The sequence below is a fragment of the Protopterus annectens genome, chromosome 8.part1 (genome assembly GCF_019279795.1).
Source record: "Protopterus annectens isolate FY-2018-M chromosome 8.part1, PAN1.0, whole genome shotgun sequence".
In the NCBI taxonomy this organism is placed as follows: domain Eukaryota; kingdom Metazoa; phylum Chordata; order Ceratodontiformes; family Protopteridae; genus Protopterus; species Protopterus annectens.
The window spans coordinates 410836018-410861518 of record NC_056742.1 but is presented as its reverse complement, the minus strand read 5'-3'; the positions used below and the strand labels follow the sequence as shown (position 1 = coordinate 410861518).

At 42.7% G+C, this 25501-nt stretch overlaps 1 protein-coding gene across 1 annotated transcript in view; it reads left to right on the top strand.

Annotated features, from left to right (window-relative positions):
- TENT4B (terminal nucleotidyltransferase 4B) overlaps window positions 1–25501 on the top strand; it is a 771840-nt gene that overhangs the window by 653343 nt on the left and 92996 nt on the right. The gene's annotated exons all lie outside the window — the stretch shown is intronic.

The window sequence follows — 25501 nt, the reverse complement described above, 5'->3', positions numbered from 1 at the left end:
TGCAAATACCTTTGCAAGTGCCCTTCTGCTGAACCTTCTGCTAGTTCTGTTGCTTCTGATATGCCATATAATCTTTTGCCTTCTACAAAGCTGCTGCCCTTGACAAGGATAGCAGAACTATGGAGATATTGTGTAAGAAAGTCTGTACTGTTGCTACCCTGGCCTTTAGGGCTGTGAATTTCCAGACACACATGACCAGATATGTTTTGGCTCTTCTCCGTAAGGCCTATCAGGTTATTTCAGATCTTCCTAACTCTGAAGGGAAGACTTCAGCTCTTTCTTTACTTAGGGTCATCTTCTCAAGTAGCTCGCCATTCTAGTAAATGCAGCTAATGCCTCATCTAGAGTTGCTGCTGTGTTGAGGAGGTATTCCTGGTTTCATCTTCAGCCTTTGCCTGATGTTAAGGCTAAGCTGACGGATGTTTCTCTAGGTAGTAAACATCTCTTTGGTGTTGCTGAGCTCTTTAAGTCCCTTCAGGAAAAGGGTAAAGCTTTGCAGGATTTGAAATATATTTTTGTTTTGCCTGTTCCCAAGTTTCAGAGGAATTACCCTACTAAACCTGCCTCTGTCTGCAAACAGTCTTGCCCTCCGACCAAGGGAAAAAGTCTGCTGAAACTCCTACAGCTCAGAGGCTTCTTTTTATAGAAAAGCCAGGTTCTGTCTGACTGTCCTTGTCCCTCTCTCCTCAGTCACGTCCCTCTTTCTCTTCGTCTTTCCCTGTACCTTCCAATTTGGGTACAGATCACCCAGGATTTTTGGGTTCTGTCCATCATATGTCAGGGGTACTCCATGGTTTGGAAATCTGTTCCCCTCCTTTTGGGCATTCCTCAGCCTCCACAGGAACAGCTGCCCTTTTTTTGCAGATGTTCTCCAGAGTCTTTTCTCTCAAGGAACAATTCAAGAAGCTGCATCTCCTCTAAAAGTGAGGGGATTCTAATCCAAAAAGTTTCCAGTTCCCAGGAAAGAAGGTACCTGGAGACGCATTCTGAATCTCTGTCAGCTCAATACCTTTTTGAAGGTTCCTTCCTTTTGGATGTTATACCTGCAAACCTGGTTTCCTCTTCTTCCTCCGGATTTCCTGGTTGCTCTGGATCTCTAGGATGCTTCCATTTCCGTATTCATCCCCTTTTCAGGAAGTTTTTACAGTTCTGTTTCTTCCTTATGTTTTCAGTTTTCTGCTTGACACTTTGCCCTCTCTACTACCCTAAGGGTCTTCACCAAATGCCTTGCTCCTTTGACTGCTTTTTGCGGGTTGAGGGAACTTCAGATCTTTTCTTGTCTGGATGACCTGCTCATTCAGTCTCCTTCTCTAGAGACTTTACTTCAGCATCTTCATGTTGCTGTTTGTCTCCTGCAAAGCCTAGGGTGAACAGTAAACTTCCAAAAATAATTTCTAGCTCTTCCTCAGGATCATGTTTCTCTAGGGTGCAGGCTGCAGACTGTTCCAGTGCTGGCTTTCCTGCCTCCTCCTAAGGCCTTAACTCTGGTTGCTTTCTTTCAATCCCTTAACTCTGATTGCTTTCTTTCAGTCCCTTTTTCCTGTGGCCTCCATTACAGCCCAGGAGTTTCTAAGGGCTCTGAGGTACATGGCTTTCACCATTCCTGTAGTTCCTATGGCTAAAGCTTTGTATGAGAAAGCTCCAGTGGTTTCTAAAGTCAGTCTAGCTTCAACACTCTAATACTTTAGATTTTCTGATTTCCCTTCTCCCATACCTCAAGTTGGAGCTTAATTGATGAATTCATCAGTTGTCCTTGACCCCAGGGCTTCCCTTTCAACCTCCAGTCCAGTCACCATTCAGGAACTCTTTTCAGATGCATCAGACACGGGTTGGGGTGCCACCTTCAGTCCTCTGAAAGTTGAAGGCCTTTGGTCTGCTTGTCAAAAGTAGGGCCACATCAGTGTCAAACTGATGAGAGCCTTTCTCCTGGCCTTTCATTCTCTTTTTCTTCCAGGGCCCCTCAGAGTCTTCATGGACAATACCACAGTGATGTGATACATCAACAAGCAAGGGGGAGGAAGATCTTTCCTCTTGTACAGACTAACTCTTCAAGTTTGAGATCTAGCTGTCCAGTATCAGGTGACTTCAGGCTGTTTATATTTCTTCAGGTAAGAAGATTGTGGCAGATTCTCTTTTGCAGGTCCTTAAAACAAACTCATGAGTGGATGCTTCACAAAGATATGTTTCTGGACATTGTCCACCAGTGGGGTGGTACTCTGGTAGATCTTTTTGCCTCCCCTCTAAACAGATAACTTCATCTGTTTTACACCAGAGTCCTATATGTCCTCTGGCCTAAAGGAGGGACGTCCTCTCTTTTTCCTGTAAGGGGATGATTCCTTATGTCCTTCCTCTCATACCTCCGGTCCTGTTCAAGAAAAAATAGGATGCTTGTTGATGACTCCCTTTTGGCCCAGATGGCATCAGTTCTCTCATTTGCATTTAGCCAAGGACAATCTTCACAAGTTACCTCACAGGGTGGACCTTCTCTCTCACAAGACGCGGGGTCTCTCATCCATCCCTACCTCTCCACTCTTCATTTGACACAGTGGGTTATAGAGTTTTGATCCCTTTTAGGCATCTTTTTTCTAAGGATGTGCTTTGGGTTCTGCAGGAGGCTAGGAAACCCACTTCCAGGCAATCTTATTTATCCAAATGGAAGAGATTTTCTTTTCCTCTCAAACTATACTTTATGCTACTTCCTTCACCACAAAAGATATCAAACTTTAGAACATTTTATACCACAAATTCCATAATTTACTACTGTCCCCATTATCTTTTTCTTTTTTGTAAAATTGTATAACCAACTTAGTCCATATTTCCCAAATTATAGGTCTCCAGTTCATAACCATTCTGGTGTCAATCTTCATTCATTCATGACAGATGGGTTTTGGTTGCATCCTCTGAATTGACTCTGCAGATATAACAGCCAGAAACTCTCGAGCTAAGGTTACCCATAGTGCCCCTCTCCTCATCTCCCCAGATCTCATTTGCCACGTAGTTTCAAGACTGGTTAGGCCAAGCTAAGTGTTCTTTTTTTCACTACATTTTTGAATTTTTGGCTTCTGTTCTTCTATAATCCCTTTTATTGTTTAGTCGTGTATATAAGATATAGTTTCTTTACTGTGCAAGTACTTTTCCTTCTTTTTACCCTGTTGGTATTTCTTCATACCATTGTTGGTGCAGGCTTCTCCCTTCCGTTTACCTCTTGGTAATCTCAGTACCATTCACCACAGACTAGGAGAAATTGATCAACTCCAACAACAGGAACCACTAGATGAAATTAATTGCCACTTTATTGAATGATGTTGACCTAGGTTTCGTCTCAATAGCAAAGACTTCTTCAGAACAAATACTTTCATACACAACACTCCCTTAGATACCCACCCTCTCCCAATTAATTCAGTTAATTAATGAGTCACATGAACACAATTTTTCCATGCAAATTAACACATACTAAAAAATTATAAAATATTTAAAATAAATTTGTAAAAACTTTATCAAAAGACACACTGCAAAAATATATATATGTACAATACTAATACCCACCATTACAGTTATAATAATTATGTCATTCCAAAATTTATTGTCCTATAAATTGGCTTGTATTAAACTTAAAACCTAATTATCATGTTTCTATTTTAACCTAAAATATGCTTTAACTTTAATATAGGAGCTATGCTTATACCATCATTGATGCCTGGGAAATTTGTGGCATCTAACCTCAATTGCCACTTCATTTCACAGATGTCCAAGTGCACATTGAGGATGCTACCTTGGTTGTCTTTGTTGATCTGCTGTATAACACAAAACTTAAAATTTTGTCCTGGATGTTGCCCTATGTGTCTAACCAATGCATTAGTGGTTTTCATGCGTCTGATGTCTAAAATATGTTCACTTATTCTTTCCCTTAAACTTCTACAAGTTTTTCCAATATAGAATGCAGGACATTGACCACATTTTGCTAAATATACCACATTTTTACTGTAGCAATTAAAATGTCCTCTAATATTTATAAACATTTCAGCAACAACAATTTTGCCACCGGTAATTAAAATATGCTTACATAAGCTACATCTCCCACATTTGAAATTACCCTTTTTTCAACTTGTGTTAACACTATTAAGCTGGGCACCCATCTCCAACAAATTCTTAAATAATTTATCTTTCCTAAATACATTTTTAGCAACCATCCCCATTTTCGTACACACATTACTATCCAACTTTAATAATCCCCAATTCTTCTGAATAATGTTAATAATATATTCCGTATCATAATTATAAGTAATTATGAAATATAATTGCTCATTTTCCTCTTTCCTACCAATTCTCTTCTTATTTAGTTGCAAATTGCCTCCCATTAGAGCTCATTTTTAGAATGGCTTCATAAATACCATTAATTCTTTTATAAACAACTTCATTTTTAATTGACTCACATAATGCAACTGGATACCCCCTTCTTATGAACATATTCATTATAAACTCCAGCTCTTTAATGAATTCGTGATGTTCATTCACCATTCTGGCAGCCCTGACCATTTGACCTTTGACAATCGCTTTTTTCTGATAGCTAGGGTACCAGCTCTGGTAATTAAGATAGGAATTAGAAAAAGTAGCCTTCCTATAAATCCCAGATAACAAACAACTTTTTCCTTGTCCACCTTCAAGTTGACATCCAAATAGGACAATTCCCTACTACTAAATTCATGGGTACATTTAAGAAACCCCACTGTGTTGTTAATATAGTGCACAAATGCTTTTAACCTTTCAAGCCTACCTTCCCAAACTATAAAAATGTCATCCAAAAAGCTTGTGTATTGTTTGATACAATTGTTGTATTCTCTAGGAAAAACATATTCCTGCTCCCAGAATGACATTACATAGTTGGCATATATGGGGGCACATGTCATCACATAGCATCCTCGATGTGCACTTGGACATCTGTAAAATGAAGTGGCAATTGAGGTTAGATGCCACAAATTTCCCAGACATCAATGATAGTATAAGCATAGCTCCTATGTTAAAGTTAAAGCATATTTTGAGTTAAAATAGAAACATGATAATTAGGTTTTAAATTTAATACAAGCCAATTTATATGACAATAAATTTTGGAATGACTATTATTATTGTAATGGTGGGTATTAGTATTGTACATATATATATTTTTGCAGTGTGTCTTTTTGATAGTTTTTTTAAAAAAATTTTAAAATATTTTATAATTTTTTAGTGTGTTAATTTGCATGGAATAATTGTGTTCATGTGACTCAACTGAATTAATTGGGAGAGGGTGGGTATATAAGGGAGTGTTTTGTATGAAAGTATTTGTTCTGAAGAAGTCTTTGCTATTGAGACGAAACCTAGGTCAACATCGTTCAATAAAGTGGCAATTAATTTCATCTAGTGGTTCCTGTTGTTAGAGTTGATCAATTTCTCCTAGTCTGTGGTGGCGGTTTGTGAATTCTCCAGTTTTGAGAATCTCAATACCATTGTTGGTATTTTCTTCTTCCCTTCTTTCTTTACCCTCTGGGTATATAAAAAAAGCCTTTTCCTTAACGTGTGTGTATGTCTCTTGGTCGCGTAGCACAATATATCACTGTTTATTGTATTTGTTGACAAATGGCTGACAAGAAAGGCACCTCTGGATTTAATCAGCGTGACAAATGTGGCAGGAAAATGCCAAATTCCTATGGGCATCTCTCCTGCATATATTGTTTAGGAGTACCACACTTGAAGGTTTAGCCTCCGCGAGAGCTCTGCAAGGTATTTAGTGCCTGTGCCTTAGCAGAGTGTAAAAATAAGTTGATTCTAAAGGGCTTGCTAAAAACCCGTTTCTCAGAGGCTTTATCTGAGATGGAGGTTTCAACCCCTCCTAGAAAAGAGACAAAGAGGAGGAGTCATTCTGTCCTATTGCCTCCTCAGTCACAGGAACCGAGAACTAGTAAAGCCCAGGTTCATACTGAACCCAAGACTAAACATGCCAAACTGACACCGACAACTACCTTGGCACCGGAGCTTAAAGCTGTTTCCACGGTGCTTTCCTTGATGATGGAACCAACTTCAGCAATTGCCATGGTACCGACCCCTTCCATGGTACGACAGACACTCTTGGCACCAACAATAGCTTCTCCCTTAAAAACTGGTCACTCCTCTCCCATCATCACAACCTTCTGGTCATCTGACCACTGTGGCAAAGCTCGAGACATTAGCCAGGACCTGATACTCTCCGTCCATTGTCGATCTTCATTCATTCATGACATCCCACCCTCTTACCACCTTCCAAAAGACTCCTGGAGGTTCAGATTTGGTCCTGGTTGCATGATAGGGCATTTGCTCAGACAAAGCCTCCACCTTCTTTTATTATGGCCACAAACTTGATCTGAAGAGATGAGAGGGGCACTATGGGTAACCTTTGCTCGCGAATTTCTTGCTGGCACATGCTTGTTATATCGACAGAGTCAGTTCCGAAGACAGAATCGAAACCAATCTGTCATGAATGAATGAAGATTGACAACACAGATGGAACGTTACAGTAAGAACATAACTTTTTCACCACTCCTTCACAAATTTGTTTCATGAAGCATTAATTCTGAAAATCATTCATTCATAACAAAAAAGGCTTTTTCTCCAGTTTGGACCAGGTATACTGTTATCTTTAGTATCTCATAATACCTCAGTCATTGTTCTGTACTAGTACCTTCCCACCTCCCTCTGTACATTTTACATCACAGTTTTTTAACTTCTACTTTACCATATATTTTTTAACCTAGTTGACCACTGTCTCCATTATTTTATCTTGACTAATTTCCATTAAACTCATAACATCCTTCATTCCTTCCATCTTTTCTTCATATGTAATACATTTCTCTCAAAAAAGGCAGGAAGTTATTTCTTATGTACTTTCTTTCAAATTTTCTTTGCATTTCTCTTACATTTCTCTTTGTAGTCTATGCCTTTCTCACCCCTTTCATAAAAATCATTATTGTTGTAGCAGTCCTGTATTTCTTTCTTTTGCCTTCTTTCCATAGTTTTTTAAATTCCTTTTCCTTTTTGAATAATGTCCATTCACACCAATTTTGCTCAAATTCCTTGTTATAAAATACTTTATAACTTCCTTTGTATTTCATATAACTTATACGGATAAAGATTCTTGTCTTGTATGTATCCTGTCATTTCTTTATTTTCAACATTCCAAACTTTAATAAGACTCTGCAGACTTTAATTTTATAAATGTTGCCACCTGTTAAACTGCAGTTAGTCATCAGTGGCAACAGTATTCATGTTGACAGTAATATTGTTTCAGATTTTCAAAGAGAGTTCCAAACTTTTTCCCATAGGAGTGAAGACACAAACCACTGTGATGCATATAACAGCTGATGTCGTATTCTCATGTTGCAGTATTCTTAACCATAGGGAGTTGCTCCTTGCAGCACTGGACATCCAGCTAGTATACCAAAGTCTTGAAAGCAGAGGTATGTGCAACGCTGCACATAAGAGACATAAACTGATGACTTCTATATCTGCTGCAGTGTGTTTCAGGCGTCCAATCGCCAGCTTCAGTAATCTGGCTTATGTTTGACTTTGGCCTTCCTTTTTCGACTACCATTCCTGGCTGTCCGCATACAGATAAGTACCCTTGTAGATTTTTTCATTTTACCTTACTTTTTTCAGATGCTTCTAGGAAGAAAAAGTGCACTTGTGGAAGACAAATGCCACATAAGGATATGCATGATCAGTGTGTCTATTTTGTTTAGGGGCATGTCATGACTACAAGTCCTGTGATATTTGCCAATCCTTTGTCCCCAAAACCCTTAGAAGCCATCTGTTGGCTTTAAATCGTTATGTGGAGAATCAGCATCTCTGACATTTGGCGTCCGGGATGGAAGGCGGAGCAGGGCCCTCTGACGAACCGCCAAAGAAAAAGGCAAAAAAGTTAGGCCCAGCGTCTAAGCTGTGCCTCGGGTGTCTGGGGAGATTCTCGAGGCGAGTGTCAGCCCAGGATCGCTCTGGACTTCGGGTGTTTCACTGTTACCAAGAACCGAAATGGAAGCCAGTACAGGGAATACCCAGAGTATGTTCGCTGAGGCTTTACAACCATCAGTTTCTGATGGTGAGGGGGAACCACTGCTCATGGCGTCGGAAGGGCCTTCTGCTGCCTTGCCATCCACTCCAACATTGCACCCAGGCCTACTACTGCTCCTTGTACTGTCTTAAAACGAAAACTGGAGGAGAAATGCAGAGCTATAGACTGTATTCCAGCTTGGGAGGCTTTTTCTCTGTCTCTTTTCAAGGCATTTCAGGTACTCCAGCCCCTGATTCCCCAGTCAGGCCTACCACTTGCTTCTCATGAAGAATCAGAGGAAGAGTCTTCCTCCTCAGATAAATCCCTGACGTATTGTTCTCAGATTGAATGCCCTAAGGATTTTGCCCCTGAAAAAGGAGTCCCTCACTTCTGATTCCCTTGGAGAAGATTTCCCCTTTGGGGATACTATTTCCTCGCTTAGACTGCATTTTAAGTGGGAAGTTTCAGATGTTTCTGACACCAAGAAGAGATATTTTGAACTCTTGCAGATGGAGCAGCCCTCATCATCTTCAGTTCCGCCTTTACTTCCAGCATTCCAGGATGCCTTCTTAGCTGCTTCCCAGAGTCACAGCCTCCTGCTAAGAAAAGACCAGACAGATTCTATAAAGTTACTGAAAAGGAGCAGTACCTTTTCACGAATCTGCCAGCAGATCCTGCTGTTATTGCAGTTTCAGCTGAAAAGTCTTCTAGGCAACTGCCTTCATCTTCCCTTTTCCCCACTGATAAATATAGCAAATTTATGGCTAGGTTGGGGAAGAAGATATATACTACTTCCACCTTGGCCATAAGAGCACTTAACTACCAGACTCGTATTGCCAAGTTTTCTCTGGATTCCCTGACCAAAGGCCTCTGCTTTGCTGTCGTGACATACCTGACTCACCAGCTAGGGCCCAGCTGAATACCCTTTTGTCCATGGTATCCCAGGTGACAAGACACTCAATAAAGTGCAGCAATGATGCTGTTGAAGCCTTTTCCAAATCAGCTGCTTCTGGTTCTGTCTTAAGGAGGTTCTCATGGTTGAGACTTCAGCCTTTGGATGTCCAAGCTAAATTGTTAGATGCCCCTTTAGATAAATCAGCACTCTTTGGAGCTGCCTCTGCAGAGTGACTTAAGTCACTGCAAGAAAAAGGAAAAGACTTACAGAATCTGAAACACTTATCGGTTTCACCTGTTCCCAAATTCCATAGAGACTACCTCCAAAAGTCTAGCTTTGTCAGGAGGCAGTCCTCCCATTCCCTTGCTGCTCAGTCTAGGGGACAAAGACAACTTAGGAAACAATCTGCTCCTAGATCCTCTTCTATCTCTACACCTTTTTCCTTTCTGAGGCAACCAGACCCAGATAGAGCTCCTCCGCTGTGACTCTCTTCCCTTGCCCACCTCCACCCCCTATCCCTACGGCTAACCCTATATCTACCCTCCTGGCAGAAAATTGCCACAGGCAAGTGGGTGCTCTCCATCATCAACAGAGGATACTATATGACTTAGTGGGCATCTCCACCATTACATGGAGTGCTGCAACCCCCACCCAGTCAGCATCCACTGTTTCCCACTATCCTGAGCCAACTCTTCTCTCAGGAGACTATAGAACCAAGTACCCATGGATCAGTTAGCCAAGGGGTTTTATTCCAGGATGTTTTTGGTCCCAAGAAAAGATGGTCCTTGGAGACCCATTCTCGACCTATCATATCTCAATCTCTTTCTCAAGGTGCCTACTTTCAAAATGCTCACATTACAGCACCTTCTTCCCCTTATTCCTCAGCAAGCCTTCATGGCCTCACTAGACTTGAAGAATGCTTAACTTCCAATTCCTACTTACAGGAAATTTCTTCATTTCTCAGTGGGGTCCTCACATTGTCAGTTTTCTGCCTTGCCCTTTGGACTCTCCACAGCCCCAAAAGTATTCACCAAATGTCTAGCCCCAGTCATTGCATATTGCAGACTACAGGGCATACAAATTTATCCTTACCTGGACGATCTTCTGATCCTGCACCAAGATCCTCTCACCCTGTCTTAACAGTCGGACTTGGTTTGCAGGGGATCTTGCAGAATCTAGGTTTCACTGGGAATGGCCTAAAGTCTCAACTGTCTCCCTCACAAGATCTAGTTTTCCTGGAGTGCAGGATAAGGACAGATTTGATGTCAGTCTTTGTCCCCACCCAAAAAGTGGAATCTGTCACCCAATTTTTCCACACCTTCCTACTTCTACCAACCATCTCAGCCAGAGAATTCCTGAGAGTCCTGGGATTTATGGCCTCCTTGATCCCCATGATCCCTCTAGCCGGGATGCACATGAGGAAGTTTCAATGGGTATTGAGAAATTCTTGGAACCAATGCATTCATCCCCTGGAAACAAATCTTCCTCTTTGTTCCTGCTTAAAAAGGGAGCTCAACTGGTGGATCTCAGTTATCACCCTCAATCAAGGGGTGCCCTTGTAGACTCCTCCACCCAAACAGCATCTTTACACACATGTATCAGATATAGGTTGGGGGGGGGGGCTATCCTTCAGAGTACCACCATCCAGCACAAAGTGCAGGGGGAATGGTCAATTCAAGAAAGGACCACATCAACCTAAAAGAGTTAAGGGCCCTTTTCCTGGCAATACAGGCCTTTCAAGACATCCTTCTGCCAGGCAGATTGAAGGTCATCACAGACAACATGACAGTCCCGTGGTACATAAACAGGGAGGAATAAGATCTTAGCCTCTGTGCAGTCTGGCAATTCAGATCTAGTTCCTGGCAACAGCACTACATATTAATTTGCAGACAGTTTACATTTCATCAGAAGACAATGTGATGGCAGACACCCTGAGCAGGACCATAACACCCACCCATTAATGCATGCTTCACAGGGAGGTGTTTCTAGATCTAGTTCACAGGTGGGGAATTCCTCAGGTAGATCTGTTTGCCTCCTCCCAGAACAGACAGATGCCTCTCTCTTGCACAAGGCTTCCCCATCCACAAGCCTGGAAGGTGGACAACTTCTCCTTCTCATGGGAGGGAATGTTCCTTTATGCCTTACCCCATTTCCTTTGATTCACAAAGTTTTCCTGAAACTTCAGGAGGACAAACCAAAAATCCTGTTGGTGACTCCCTACTGGCCAAGACAGCATTGGTTTCCCCTACTTTTCCTTCTAGCCCAGGGTAATCACCACAGGTTACCTCACCACTTCGACCTACTCGCACAAGACAAGGGGTGACTTATTCATCCCCACCTTGTCAATCTCAGTCTGACAGTGTGGGTGATAGAGTTCTGATCCCCTTCAGGCACATATACTCAAAGAATGTACTCCAAGTTCTGCAGGAGGCCAGAAAATCAAATACTAGGAGAAACTATTTACTTAAATGGAAAATATTCTCCCACTGGTGTCTTAAGAGTAAACAGGACCCATGTCAAGCTTCTTTTCCAGTGGTCCTTTCCCGTCTCTGTGAGCTACTGCATTCAGGGTTGACTTATTCTTCAGTAAAAGTGCATCTCTCTGCCATTTCTGCTTGCCTTCCATTCACTCCTCCTGTGGCTTCCAGGTTAGATGTCAAGCTGTTTTTGAAAGGGGTTCTTCAAATTAGACCTCCTCGTAAGCCCATTCCCCCACCTTGGGATCTTAACTTTGTGCTGGAAAAACTTACACTAGCTCCCTTTGAGCCAGCCCATTCTTCCTCCCTTAAATTCTGTACTTGGAAAACATTCTTGTTAGTGGCTCTCACTTCTGCCAGGAGGGGTCTGTGAGATGCAAACCCTTATGGCCTTACCTGCCTACCTTGTGTTCCATAAGGATAGGTTTTCCCTAAGAACTAACCCTTCCTTCATGCCTAAAGTAGTTAATGAAGTATCCTTAAACCAGACCATAAATTTGCCTGCCTTCTACCCTCAGCCACAGAACTCCTCAGAAAGGACTTTGCATTCCTTGGATGTTCATAGGCAACTGAGGTTCTATTTAGACAAGACCAAACCCTTCAGACAGTCTGAGCAACTATTTGTCTCCTTCCATCTAGGGCCTTAGGCAAGGCCGTGTCAAAGCAGACAATTGCCTGTTTGATTTCTAAGGCTATTGCCTTTTACTATTCCTTTCATGGAAAACAATTGAGTTCATCTATCAAAGCCCATCCCACCAGAGCTGCTTCCTCTTCAGCAGCCTTTTTCAAGGGCATTGATTGCTCTTCTCATCTAGAGGCAGCTGTTCCCAAGGGCATTGATTGCTCTTCTCTTCTAGAGGCAGCTATTCCCAAGGACATTGATTGCCCTTCTCTTCTAGAGGCAGCTATTCCCAAGGGCATTGATTGCTCTTCTCTTCTAGAGGCAGCTATTCCCAAGGGCATTGATTGCTCTTCTCTTCTAGAGGCAGCTGTTCCCAAGGGCATTGATTGCTCTTCTCCTCTAGAGGCAGCTATTCCCAAGGGCATTGATTGCTCTTCTCTTCTAGAGGCAGCTATTCCCAAGGGCATTGATTGCTGTTCTCTTCTAGAGGCAGCTGTTCCCAAGGGCATTGATTGCTCTTCTCTTCTAGAGGCAGCTATTCCCAAGGGCATTGATTGCTCTTCTCTTCTAGAGGCAGCTACTTAGTCCTTTATACATACCTTCACGTAGCATTACAAATTAGACTCCATCTCCAGGGTAGAAGAGGGTTTGCTAGGTCTATTCTGCAGGGTCTCATTGACTCTGCTCCCCTACCTGCCCCCCCCCCACATTAGTGCCTAGAGAGCTTTGGTACTCTCCCCAAGGTTAAGAATACTATAACATGAGAACAGAAGGACACAGAACCATAGATGTCCTTCTCTTCCATGTTGCAGCATTCAGTCCCACCTACTTCCCCCCCTTCTATTTTGACCATATTATAAACTGGGGCCTTTCCCTGACTACTGACTTTTGTGTCTGGCAGGAGTTTTATGCTACCTTCTTCTCCTATTCCTGGGGGCGGGGGGGCTCTCTATGCGGCAGCCAGTTCTGAATTGGGTACGTGCAGACATCACAGATAAAGCCTGCATCAGTTTGTGGATCTTACATGCGGCGTCACACATACCCCTGCTGTCAAGACTTTGGTATACTGGCCGGATGTCCGGTGTTGCAGGCAGCAACTCCCTAAGGTTAAGAATACTGCAACATGGAAGAGAAGGACATCTATGGTTATGGTAAGTTCTTAGACAACTGTTCTTTTTTATTCTGCAGACGTACACTGTCACCCTACACAAGACTGCACTCATCGCATCTTGTAGTTTAATACCATTATTTTTTTAATAAAATTGCTGTTCCAGAACATATCCCTTTTTCATAGCTCAAAGTAGCTCTTTTCCCCATAAAGCATTTTTTCTGTATCTTTTTTTAATCTGGTATCCTGTAAACAAACAGCACTTACTCTTTTTTTTTTTTTTTTTAACAGCAGTTGTGTAGTAGTAGCATCCCAACTTCCTTAATATTGCTATTTATATTTAATGGGGAGACAGCATAGGGGGGACTGAAGAGTATAGGAAACTTTGGGACAAGGCATTCAGGAGTAAATATCAACATAGTAATGATTGCAGTAGTCCTAGCCATTAGAGCCTTCAGACTGAATTGAGAAAAGGAAACACCACAAATCCTGATGAACAATGCCACAGTGATGTGGTATATCAGCAGTCAAGGGGTAAGAGGAGACATTGTTTCATTCTATGTAGACTAGCAATACAGACATAGGAACCAACCGAGGATGCAAGCCTGACCCTCAGGGACTTGTACATGCCATCACAAAAAATGTGTTGCCAGACTATCTGTGCAGAACTTCACTAAACCTCAACGAATGGATAATAAGAAGGGAGGTGATGTTGGGCTTAATCCACAAGTGGGACTGACATAAATGGACCTTTTTGTTTCTCCAGAAAATAGACACCTGGGCAGATTTTTCATGAGGATGCCTACAGGAGAGTTCTGGGTGGTCACATGCCTTCTGCATTCCATGGTCAGGTTTGTGTATGCTTCCTCCCCATGTATGTTACCCAGGTTATTACAAGAAATAAGAGATGAGATGCCAAAAATGCACCTGATTGTACAATATTTTGGCCCAGACAATATTGATTCTCCCATCTGCCAAGCCTAATGAGAGAGGAACCGTTTATGCTGCCTCACCTTATGGATGTTTTAACTCAAAAGATTTAATTCACCCAAGACTACAGTTTTTAAGGCTAACAATGTAGGCGATATTGCACTCACTCCTTCCAGGCACATGTCCTTTCAGGATGTTGTTCTGATTTTATTTGAGTCCAGGAAACCCAGCATTTGAAAGTCTTAGATAGGAAGATGGAAAATGTTCTCTCACTGATGCCATGGTAGAAGACGGAACCCAGTATCAGCACAGGTCTCTCTGATCCTCACTTCCTGTCAGATCTGTGCAAAGCAGGAGTGTCCTATGCTTTGAAGGTATGTGCTTTTACCACTAAGCCCCTCTTTACTCCCAGTTCAAAAATAAAATATTTTTTAAAAGGGGTAAAGTTACTCTATCCCCTGTTTGAACCATCAGCTTCTACTCCAGTAATATTCTTGTCCTGGAAGACATCCACTATATCAGAATTGCAAGCTCTCATGTGCAGGGAACCATAACTGGTATTTCACAAGGATGAGGTCACAACTGTACCATTTCCCACATACCATGCCTCATGTGTTTACAGAAATTTGTTTAAACTAGATTATCCCTCTTTTTGTTCCCCACCCCCCATACTGTCAAAACAAGGATAGAATTTTGCATTTCGTAGACGTGCATAAACATTTAAGATTTTATCTAGGCATTAACTAAGTCCCATGCCTCAAGTAAAATTTGGGATTCAGATTTCTGTTTAGGTACTAATTTAATAGCTTTACAATGTTTAAACACTGTTGAAATTAATTCTGACAATATTAGCGTAGATAATGAACATTTTTTGTTGTATAAAATTTGGCCATGACAAAAATGATGATTACTGATTTCAAATGTTGGGCATCCGAGGCAAGTATAACAAGGCAAAAAAAAAAAGATTCTAAGGATTCTATCCAGATATGAGAAAGTTGTATATATGTGTGTGTGTGTACACATATATATATATATATATATATATCTCATCTGATAAACTCTGTTACCTTTTTAGGAGAATGGAAACTCTCAACAAGCAAGACCATATAGATAGACCACTGCATTGCTTTCCGTTATACACTTCATGGCAAACCACTGCCAGAAAGAATGAGAGATCATTCTACTAGTGCCACAGCTACCATTAACAGAAAAGGATGACAGCTCATTCTGCTAGTGCCACAGCTACAACTACCAGAAAAGGATGAGCACTCATTCTACTAGTGCCACAGCTACCATTAACAGAAAAGGATGACAGCTCATTCTGCTAGTGCCACAGCTACCACTACCAGAAAAGGATGAGCGCTCATTCTACTAGTGCCACAGCTACCACTACCAGAAAAGGATGAGCACTCATTCTACTAGTGCCACAGCTACCACTACCAGAAAAGGATGAGCGCTCATTCTACTAATGCTGTGTACTGGAAACTGTGGCCCAGTAACTCCAGAATTTGAGCAGATGCTCCAACAACCTGGGAACTGAATTTAAGTGTTAAGAATTGTAATCTGCACTTGAAATTTGGAAATTAGAGCAAAGGTTGTAAACTGCTTACATGGTTATCCAAAGGCCTCTGCATGCAGTCACTGCATGACTTTGACACCAGTGAACAGATATACAAGGCTTTTAAGGAAATGCACCCCCTCTGCCTTATCACATTAAGAATTTACTAACTCACAAAGTGCCTTAAGATATGCCATTAAACTTTCCCTTAAGGGGGAGAAGTAGATAGTATGCCTCTACTAAAACTATTTCCACTGATCCTTCTGTAATGAAAATGTCAGAGTGCAGTTACCTGCACACGTCCGTGTCCTGTCTGTGCCAGGTGGAAGACCATGTAGATGTCAGCACAGCTGAAGTACAAGAAGGATCACCCCTCCCACATCCCCCCATCATCTTTGGCTTTCTCTCTCGGTGTAACAGCCTCAAGAAAACTGGGGTCCAGGGAAGTAAATAGTGTGGGAAGAAATAGCCAGGGAATTGTTATAGCTAGTCTTGTATAGGCCATAGGGCCGATAGCCTAGCACCAACCTCTGAACCTGTAATGCCCACTGAAGCTGCCTTTCCATGTTCCAGGTCAGCCTGAAGAGAGAGAGAGAAGGATACCTTGTGGTTGTTGTAATGAGGGAAGAAGCAGTGGTTGTGTAGCTACTCCAGTCCTAGATGCCCACAGGAGGGAGATAAGTGTATAAGTGAGCATTCAAAATATACAGTTATGGTAAAAAAAATTCTACATCAATTTTTTTTTTTTACATTTTTCAATAAGAACTAAAAACATTTTAAGGCTCTAGGAAAACGTAACTTCTGCCTCATGATCTAACTTGATTTCTTTGTACGCTTATTGCATCTGCATTCCTTGCTCTGTCTCTGTTTTGATTGCAATTATTTTAGCATGTTCACTTTAATTTATTCTCTGTTTATAGAACATGTACATATTGTGTTTTGTTAGTAACTCTGTATATATTGTCATTTATCTATTGTTTTTATATCTTCTAGTCCACTGTGATATTCACTTTATATGTAATATATGTATATATTGCATTTTGTCATTCACTATGTAATGTCATATTTCTGTTTTCTGAGACTGAAATTGGTCCAATGGGATCAGTGCTCTACCCCAGTTAACGAACTAAAAATAAATAAAATATGTTCCTATGGCAGCAGAATAATGTTCATTATATGGTTCACTGTTGCAGTAGTCCTCAAGTTTGAGATGGTTCACAAAGCTCATGGATCTTTGGGTTGCTGGCCTTGAGTATGAATTGACAGAAGCGACTCTTGCAATCCTGTAGTGCTGTAATACTTCTGGTTGATATAGTAGCCTATAAGAAAATAATTTTCCAAGTCAAAAGTCTCAGGAATTCGGAAGCAGCTGGTTCAAAGGGGAAGGATAATGTCAGCTTCCCTGGGATCCAGCTGAGGTCCCATAGTGGTGCAAGTTCCTTGTTTGGGGTGTATCAAGGACAGCATCCCCCTTAGGAACTACTTTACTGGCAACAGGAAATAGAAGTGGAGATCACATAGCAGAAAAAATGAAATAGCTGTGATACATGACTTTTAGAGACCTAGGACTGCCCCAGTTTGTGAAGGTCTGACAGATATTTGAGGTATGTAGACAACGAAATGTGTTTGACCTTAACCCTTTCTTCAGCACATGGAAAAGGTCTTCCATTTAGCTAGTAATTTTTTTGTGTGTGCGCTTTCTCTGCCTTCCTTACAATAGTGAACATCTCCTCAGAAAACATGTGCCTGAAAGGCATTATAGAGAACTCCAAGCTAGAGTCCTAAAGTTGGGTTATATGAGAAGTTTCATTGTTCTGTTTACTGCAAGTGGCAAGTCCCTGCTCTAAATTTGAGGTAATTCCTGTCCTATGCAAAGGTAATCATTTTTCAAAACCAAGATGACCATAAAGGCTTGAAGATAGGGAAGAGGCAGAAGGGCTAGCAAGGTTCACATCTTGAACTCTGGTGTTCTAGAAACTGTTTAATCTTGGGGGGGGGGGGTTGAATTAAAAATGCTCTGTTACTAGGGAATTGGTGGAATAACTGGATTTTTTTTAATGAAGCCTAATCATGGCCCCCTTTTGTCTGCATGTTGATGGGGAGAAGAGAGGATTAGGGAGGTGAAATGGGCTGGGATGGGTTTTGTGGGTAAGGGAGGGAGAACTGAAGGCAAGTCGTCTATGCTTTCTGTCTAGGACTTGGCCTTGAGGGGTCCCTAGGTGTCCTGTCTGCCTTTCAGCTCTTTATCTTTGCTTTGGTGGAAAGACCAACTTTTGGTGAGCTAGCTGCAGGGGAGAGAAACGACTATTTCGTAGACTACATGGTCTTCCTCTTTTCCTGCAGTCTCTTGAACAGTTGTTCCTCGGGTCCAAAGATCTTTTCCTTCTGTAATGGTAAAGTCGTGTTTTGATTTGATTTGGCTGGGACTGAGTCCGCAGGCAGACATACTTCCTAATGACTGACTATGAGGCTGCCACCCTTTTATGATGCATCCAAAGCATCATAGCAATGCTTGATGTAATGTCTGCTAAGTTGAGAATTGAGGTGACATAATTCCAGAATCTTATATCTCTGGTCTCTGTACTCAGCCCCCTCTAACTTTGACCTTTAGTTGAGACACGAGTCTCTTGATACTTTGTCATATGTGTTGGCATTTTAAAAGCCAAGGTAGCAGAAGACTTGATCATTTCAATGCAGTCAGGTGTCTGTCATTGGGAAGTGAATTCTCGGCCAGATCCTGATTTATTCCTTGTTGGCATCCAAGGACACCATAGCTGATCAGTAGCATAATTTTGTAGTACTTAAAGAAATGTATAATACTGCCTTTCTGAGAGCAATGGGTTGGGAGTCAGGTTTCAGTAATGCATTGCTAAAGGCATTCTCTAAGGCCTCAGTGAGTGAACATAATGGGTAATAGTTTTTGCCTCTCGTAAGTCCACTAGCTTTCTTTATCTCTTATTTGCAGCAGAGAACTCTTCAGAGTCGTATTTAAAGTGATTCGATTCCTGTTCAGTTTATCACATAATGATACATTTTGTGGTGAAGAAACAAAGGGCAGGGTATCATTGGTATCAGTCCTCGCTAATGTGGGGGATGGCATCTGTCAGCCTATCAGCATCAAAAAACAGAGGAATTGGGAGTTCTTTGAGTGGAAAAAAAGGTTCCCTCTTCAATTTCTTTTAAGAAAGATCCCTGACACCAAAGGCTAATCTGAGGAAGGTTGTAGATTTTCTAAAAATAAGAAGACAGTATCATCAGTTCCTGCGAGAGAACATTGAGGTTTGTAGACACCGAAATGTGTTTGACCCTAACCCTTCCTTCAGCACAAGGAAAATCTCTTGGAAGGTGGTGGTGGGCACACCCAGATCAAGATGTAGCAGAATGGAAGGCATCAGAAATATGGGTGACATGGTCCTAATTGTTAGGGAAGTGACAACCTTGGAAGCTTCAAGATGTAGGCAGCCTGGACCCCTGCAATGTCCTTGCAGTCAAGTGATGAAGGGAGTATCACTTTGACCCTCGGTAATCACAAAACGGTCTTCTGAAGCAGAGGCCTGCATAAAGCCATCTGGTCCAACCAGTGATTAAATGGTTAAATGCTTGGGAAGACAAGCTGTTGTCTGAGTAGGCATCAGAATTGTGGTCTCTGTAAAAGCATCTTACCCGACCCCATAGTCCTCAAGCTTTGGAAGGGTTTTATCTCCTGATGCTTATTCCTGTAAAAGTGCTTCTTAGCATGGTTGCCTTTTTTTTTTTTTTTTAGTGAGGCATCCACAGAATACCTGAGGCCAATACTATGGGAGTCCTGGCAATGCATCCAACTTTTTCTTGTTGAGATAGCCGTGGAGAAATTTAACTTTCCATTTTAAGGTAGTTTTACTGAACAAGATGAAGTGATGTCTCATCCCTAAGCAAAATAACCACTGACTGTGGAAATGTTTCTGTAGCATTTGTTTTTCACAATACTGTAGTTGTCATTTTCAGTAATCCCTGACATCTAGTGCTCTGAAGTGTGGACTATTCATATGTAATTTGCTAGGATGCTGTGACATCCACATACCTTTGTCTTTTTGTCTTCTTAGCATCCAGACAGGCTCATGTCAACGTGTGCCATTTGTGAGACACAAGCATATCTGCTTGACTGCTTAGAAGTGTGCAAGAATTGCCCTTGACCAAATGTGGAGTATTGCCGTATTTTATTATGACAAGCTTGTGCTATTAATAAAAAATAACATTCTCATTCTTCATGGTCTGGATGATGTCATAGTTTAAAAAAGGGCGCCTGACTTTTTAATATCTTAAATTTATTCATTAATTCACACATTCCTTCATTGCTTACTTAATTCAGATGTCCTTCAAGAATGCAACTGCAGTCATAACATATGGGTTGTCCTGCCTCAGGCAGCCCTCAGTCGGCCGAATTCCAAAGTCTGGGTCCGGCGTCGGCTGGTGTCGCCTCCTCTCCGTCACAACGGCTGGAGTATAAAGGCATCGGCCGACTCCATCTTCTCCAGTCTTTCTTGCCGCGCGGTGCCCGAAGCAGAAGCAGTTCGCAAGTGCCGGTCGGTCAGCTCCTGTGTTTTCAGTACCGAAGTCATCTAAAAGCTAAGTACCCCATTGGGGAACATTTTTTCTTGCCTCAGCCGATGTCATAACAAATTGAGAAAGTTAATAATTGTTTGTCTTGTGGTAAACAAATACCTCATAAGGACTTCCATTCTTACTGTCTTCCTTGCCTGGGCCCAGACCACGACATCTCGGCCTGTGCTGCCTGTGCTTGCTTTAATAAGCGCACTCTCAGGCACCGGGCAGAATTTGCTGAAGACTTCTTTGGCGAATCATTCGCATATACCATGCCGTCGGATCTACCGACAGCCCAATCTTCCAAAAAACGCAAGGACCGGGACCGGCATCCTCGGCCCGCGTCCTCCACCGATACTACTCCTAGACCCTCCGCTAGTGCTTCGATCCCTGCGGAAGCGGTAATTCAGCCGCTCCAGGCCAACGACACGGCTTTAACTAGTCCTTCGGTCCTGGAGACCTCTCTGGTGCCGGTTGTTGATTTTCCTCTTGATACCGAAGTTCTGGATTTACCCGACACCATTCCGGTGGACAAGGTCACTCCTGCACGTGGGGCTGCTAGACCTCCTGTATCTATGTCCATCAAGGCCTTTGCACGTGCTAAGGCCGCCAGCCAGGCCAAGGCCCATCCTAAACCTGCTGTCCAGGTCCCCTCTTCTGACAAACAGATTATGTCTCTTGCTGCAGACCTAATTTCCCTTATCAGGGGGTCTCAGCCTCACCCAGACAGAGGTTCTCAGCCTCCCGCAGAGAAAAGGCCTAGAGCTGAGCAGACTGAAAACCTCTCTTCAGATGAGGCCTCTGAGTATTCTGAGCATTCAGATATTCAAGAAGAATCCTTCCAGGCCTATGAGGACTCTGATGCTGAGGAATCAATTCCCTCTGCCTCTCCTCCAGAGGATTTCTCTTTTGGTGAAGTCCTGCATTCAATGAGGGAACATTTCCAATGGCAGGGTCAGGAATTCTCTGATTCCAGGAAAAGGCTCCGTACCTTCCTAAAGCTTCCCCAGCACAGACCTTTAGCTATTCCTCCTGTGATGGATGTTTTGGATGATGTTTTCTCCGATTTCAGTGCTAACCCTGACTCGCTCCCCCCTGCTCCTGTCAAGCCAGACAGATATTACAGAGTCCCTGACACTCACAAACATCTTTTTAAGGCCCACCCCGTGGATTTAGAATCTATTTCACAGGGCCCCAAGGGAGTGGCTTCCTCCACTGCCAGGAATCCTTTGCCAGCAGATAGGGGAGCCAGGTCTTTGGAGAGATGGGGTAAAAAAGTTTATACCTCTACCACCCTAGCCATGAGGTCTCTTAACTGCCTTTTTCACATGTTTCAGTACCAGGATTTTTTACTGGATGATTTGCAGAAAAAGTTAGCCTCTCCTGAGCCTATTGACTGAAAGGCATTGCAGGATCACATACATAACACTCAGCAGGTTAACAATCATTTTCTTCAGTGTGGTTATGATGCATTGGAAGCTTCATGTAGGGCAGCTATGACTGGGGCTGTGATACGTAGACATGCTTGCTTAAAGGATCAGCCACTGCCAGACCATGTCAAAGTAAAGTTACTTGATGCACCTCTGGAAAAACAGAAGCTTTTTGGTGCTAATGCACAAGATGTGTTGAAATCCATTGAGGAAAAAGCTAAGTCAGTACAGACAGTCAAGGATTTCCTCCAGGTTCAGCCACCCAGATTCAGTAGAAACTGGCCTTCGAAAAATTGGTCCTTCCCAGACTCGGACAAGTTTCAAAGGGGAAAGAACAGGCGTTGCCGAGGCCAATACCGAGGCCCCTACAGGGGATGCCAATGGCAACCTACAAATCAAAGAAGTGCTGCAGCCAGTCCAGCTGCACCACAAGGACAATCACAGTGACTTGACTTTCATACCCGCCTACAAGGGCTCAGAGAGAAGCACCCTTGGGCGGAAAATTATCCTTATTCTCAAAGAACTGGCATATCTTAACCAAGGACAGTTGGATTCTGGATTCAATAGACACGGGTTACAGATTCCACTTCCATACCTTACCTACAAGACAAGGCATGCCAAACCTGCCACACCATCAAAGGGCAGAGGCACTCATTCAAGTTTCAAAGCTGTTAAGTTTAAAAGCAATAGAAAAGGTACCTCCCCAGGAACAAGGCCAGGGATTCTATTCAAGACTGTTCCTTGTTCCAAGAAAGGAAAACAAATGGAGGCCTATACTGGATTTGTCTACTCTAAATACCTTTCTCATTGTGCCAAAGTTCAAAATGCTGACGTTACAGCAACTCCTTCCCATGCTGGGCAAGGGGTCTTGGCTGGTCACTCTGGACCTCAAGGAGGCATACCTGCATGTCCCAATCAGACAAAGCTGCAGAAGATACCTCAGATTTCTTGCAGGGACAGAGCACTATCAATTCTCAGCATTGCCGTTTGGCTTATCTACTGTGCCCAGAGTGTTCACGAAATGCCTGGCATCAGTAGTGGCACACTGCAGACTCCAGGGAATTCAAATATACCCCTACCTGGACGACTGCCTCATACAAGCAGACAACAGACAAATATTAATAAAAAACTTGGACTATGTCATGCAACTACTACAGGCCTTGGGATACACAGTCAACGTTCAGAAATCAAGGCTACTGCCATCCCAACAGATTATTTTCCTAGGAGCCAAACTGGACACGCAAACACAAATGGCTTACCTCACAGAGGAAAAACAACAGCGGCTACCAGAGTACTTCAAAGGCCTAGCAAAGCTCTCCCAGTTGACTGCAAGGAAACTCCTGCAGGCCCTGGGGTTCATGGCATCATGCATTCTTCTGATACCTTTGGCAATACTTCATATGAGAAAGCTGCAATGGTATTTGAAAAGCTTATGGTCCCAACACAGCCAAAGCCTAGAAGATGTAATCCCACTCATTCCATGCCTGCAAAAGGAATTCTTGTGGTGGGCTCAAGCAAGTCAATTAAACAAAGGCATGCCTTTCAACAGACCTCAAGCAGGTCAAATTATTACAACAGACGCCTCAGATAATGGATGGGGGGCGCACATGGAGGGCAGATGCGTTCAAGGTCAATGGACACCAAAGGAAAGACATCTGCACATAAACCAAAAAGAGATGCTGGCAGTGATGCATACAATCAAGGGTTACGAAAAATCACTGCAGCAAGGACATTTACTAATAAGGACAGACAACACCACTGTCATGTGGTATATAAACAAGCAGGGAGGGACTCATTCATATCCCCTCTGCAGACTAACAATGATTCTCTGGGAAAAAGCACTGAGTCTGAAGATACACCTACAGTCCCAGTTTGTACCAGGCAAGGACAATGTACTGGTGGACAAACTGAGCAGAAACTTCTTGGATCCACACGAATGGATGCTGCATCCACACATCTTCTCACAAATAACAAAGACATGGGCTTCCAATCTTTCCAAGGCAGTTCAGGACATCTTATTGGAAGCACGCAGACCATCCACCAGAAAAGCCTATTCAGCCAAGTGGAAGAGATTCAGCATCTGGGCTGCCAACAGGGGTCAGGATACAACAGTACTGAGTATACCTCAGATATTGGAATACTTGGCAGAAATGTTTCATTCTGGACTCTCATATTCCTCCATAAAGATTCATGCCTTAGCAATCTCAGCAAGATACAATTGTGATCCACCAGTGTTCTCACATCCTTTGCTAAGACAGTTCCTGAGAGGGATAAAGAATATCAAGCCTCCCAGAAAACAACCAATACCTGCATGGGACCTCAATTTCGTATTGGAAAAATTAACTCTTCCTCCCTTTGAGCCAGCAGCAACCTCAGAGATACAATTTCTATCATGGAAAATGTTTTTTTCTATTGGCAGTCACATCAGCAAGAAGAGTCTCGGAGATACAGGCACTCATGGCAGTACCTCCTTTCCTCATTTTTCATCAGGACAGAGTTTCTCTAAGAACAAATCCTTCATTCATGCCAAAGGTAATTTCCAGGGTGTCTCTAAATCAAGCTATTCACCTTCCTACCTTCTTCCCCAATCCTCAAAATAGAGGGGAAAGACTGCTACATACCTTGGACATACACAGGCAACTACGCTACTACTTGGACAGAACTAAGGCCACCAGAAAGTCTGACCAGCTGTTTGCAGCCTATGCTGCTGGAAAGCAGGGAAAAGCAATCTCCAAGCAAACAATTTCAAAATGGATTGGACACTGCATCAGATTCTGCTATTCTTACCATGGAAAAAGTGTGCCAGCCAATATTAGGTCACATTCCACCAGAGCTATAGCCACATCCACAGCTTTCCTAAGAGGAGTGGCTACAAAGGACATCCTAGAGGCTGCTACATGGAGCTCCGTGCATACATTTACCAAACACTACAACCTGCCTTTATACTCCAGATCCCGAGCAGGCTTTGCTTCGGCAGTCCTGCAGGGCATTCTAGCTACACCATCCTTTTCTTAACTCCATCCACCCCCAGCTTGGCTATGGTATTCAGCCCATATGTTATGACTGCAGTTGCATTCTTGAAGGACATAGTACAGTTTTGTACCTACCATAAATGTAGATGTCCGATAGATATGCAACTGCAGTCGGGTTTTCCCTCCCTCCTTTCTCTCTTTTCCTTCTTATTGGGTCCATTTCCCCTATTCCTTTCAGCTGGGGGTATCTCCTATGGTGTATCTGTTTATTACTGTTGTGCATGTCTGGAATTGTTTATCCATTCACCAAATTTAGCCTTCCTAGGAGGGCACCTGGCATCTGGGGCAAGAAACACTGAAGAAGATGGCGTCGGCCGATGCCTTTATACTCCAGCCGTTGTGACGTCTGAGAGGAGGTGACACCAGCCGACGCCGGACCCAGACTTTGGAATTCGGCCGACCGAGGGTTGCCTGAGGCAGGACAACCCATATGTTATGACTGCAGTTGCATATCTATCGGACATCTACATTTATGGTAGGTACAAAACTGTACTTTCAGAGTGTTAGGGGGACAGGCAAAACCTGCCTTGGTATTTGACAGGCACAAAGCAGAAAAAGGAGTCTGCAATGGGATGCCAGCCTATTGCAGCAAGGGTACACGCACACACACACAGCTTTGAGCAGTTTGGAAGAATGCTTCATAAATGTAATGTCTTTGGAATGTAGGAGGAAGCCAGAGTACTGCAAAAATCCACTCAAGAGTGAGGATGTGCAGATTTTGCCAAGAAGACACCCCATCTGATATGACTGGGAGAACCACCTTGAAGTAGCAATGCTTAGCCATGTATCACTCTGCTGTCCAATCACAAGTC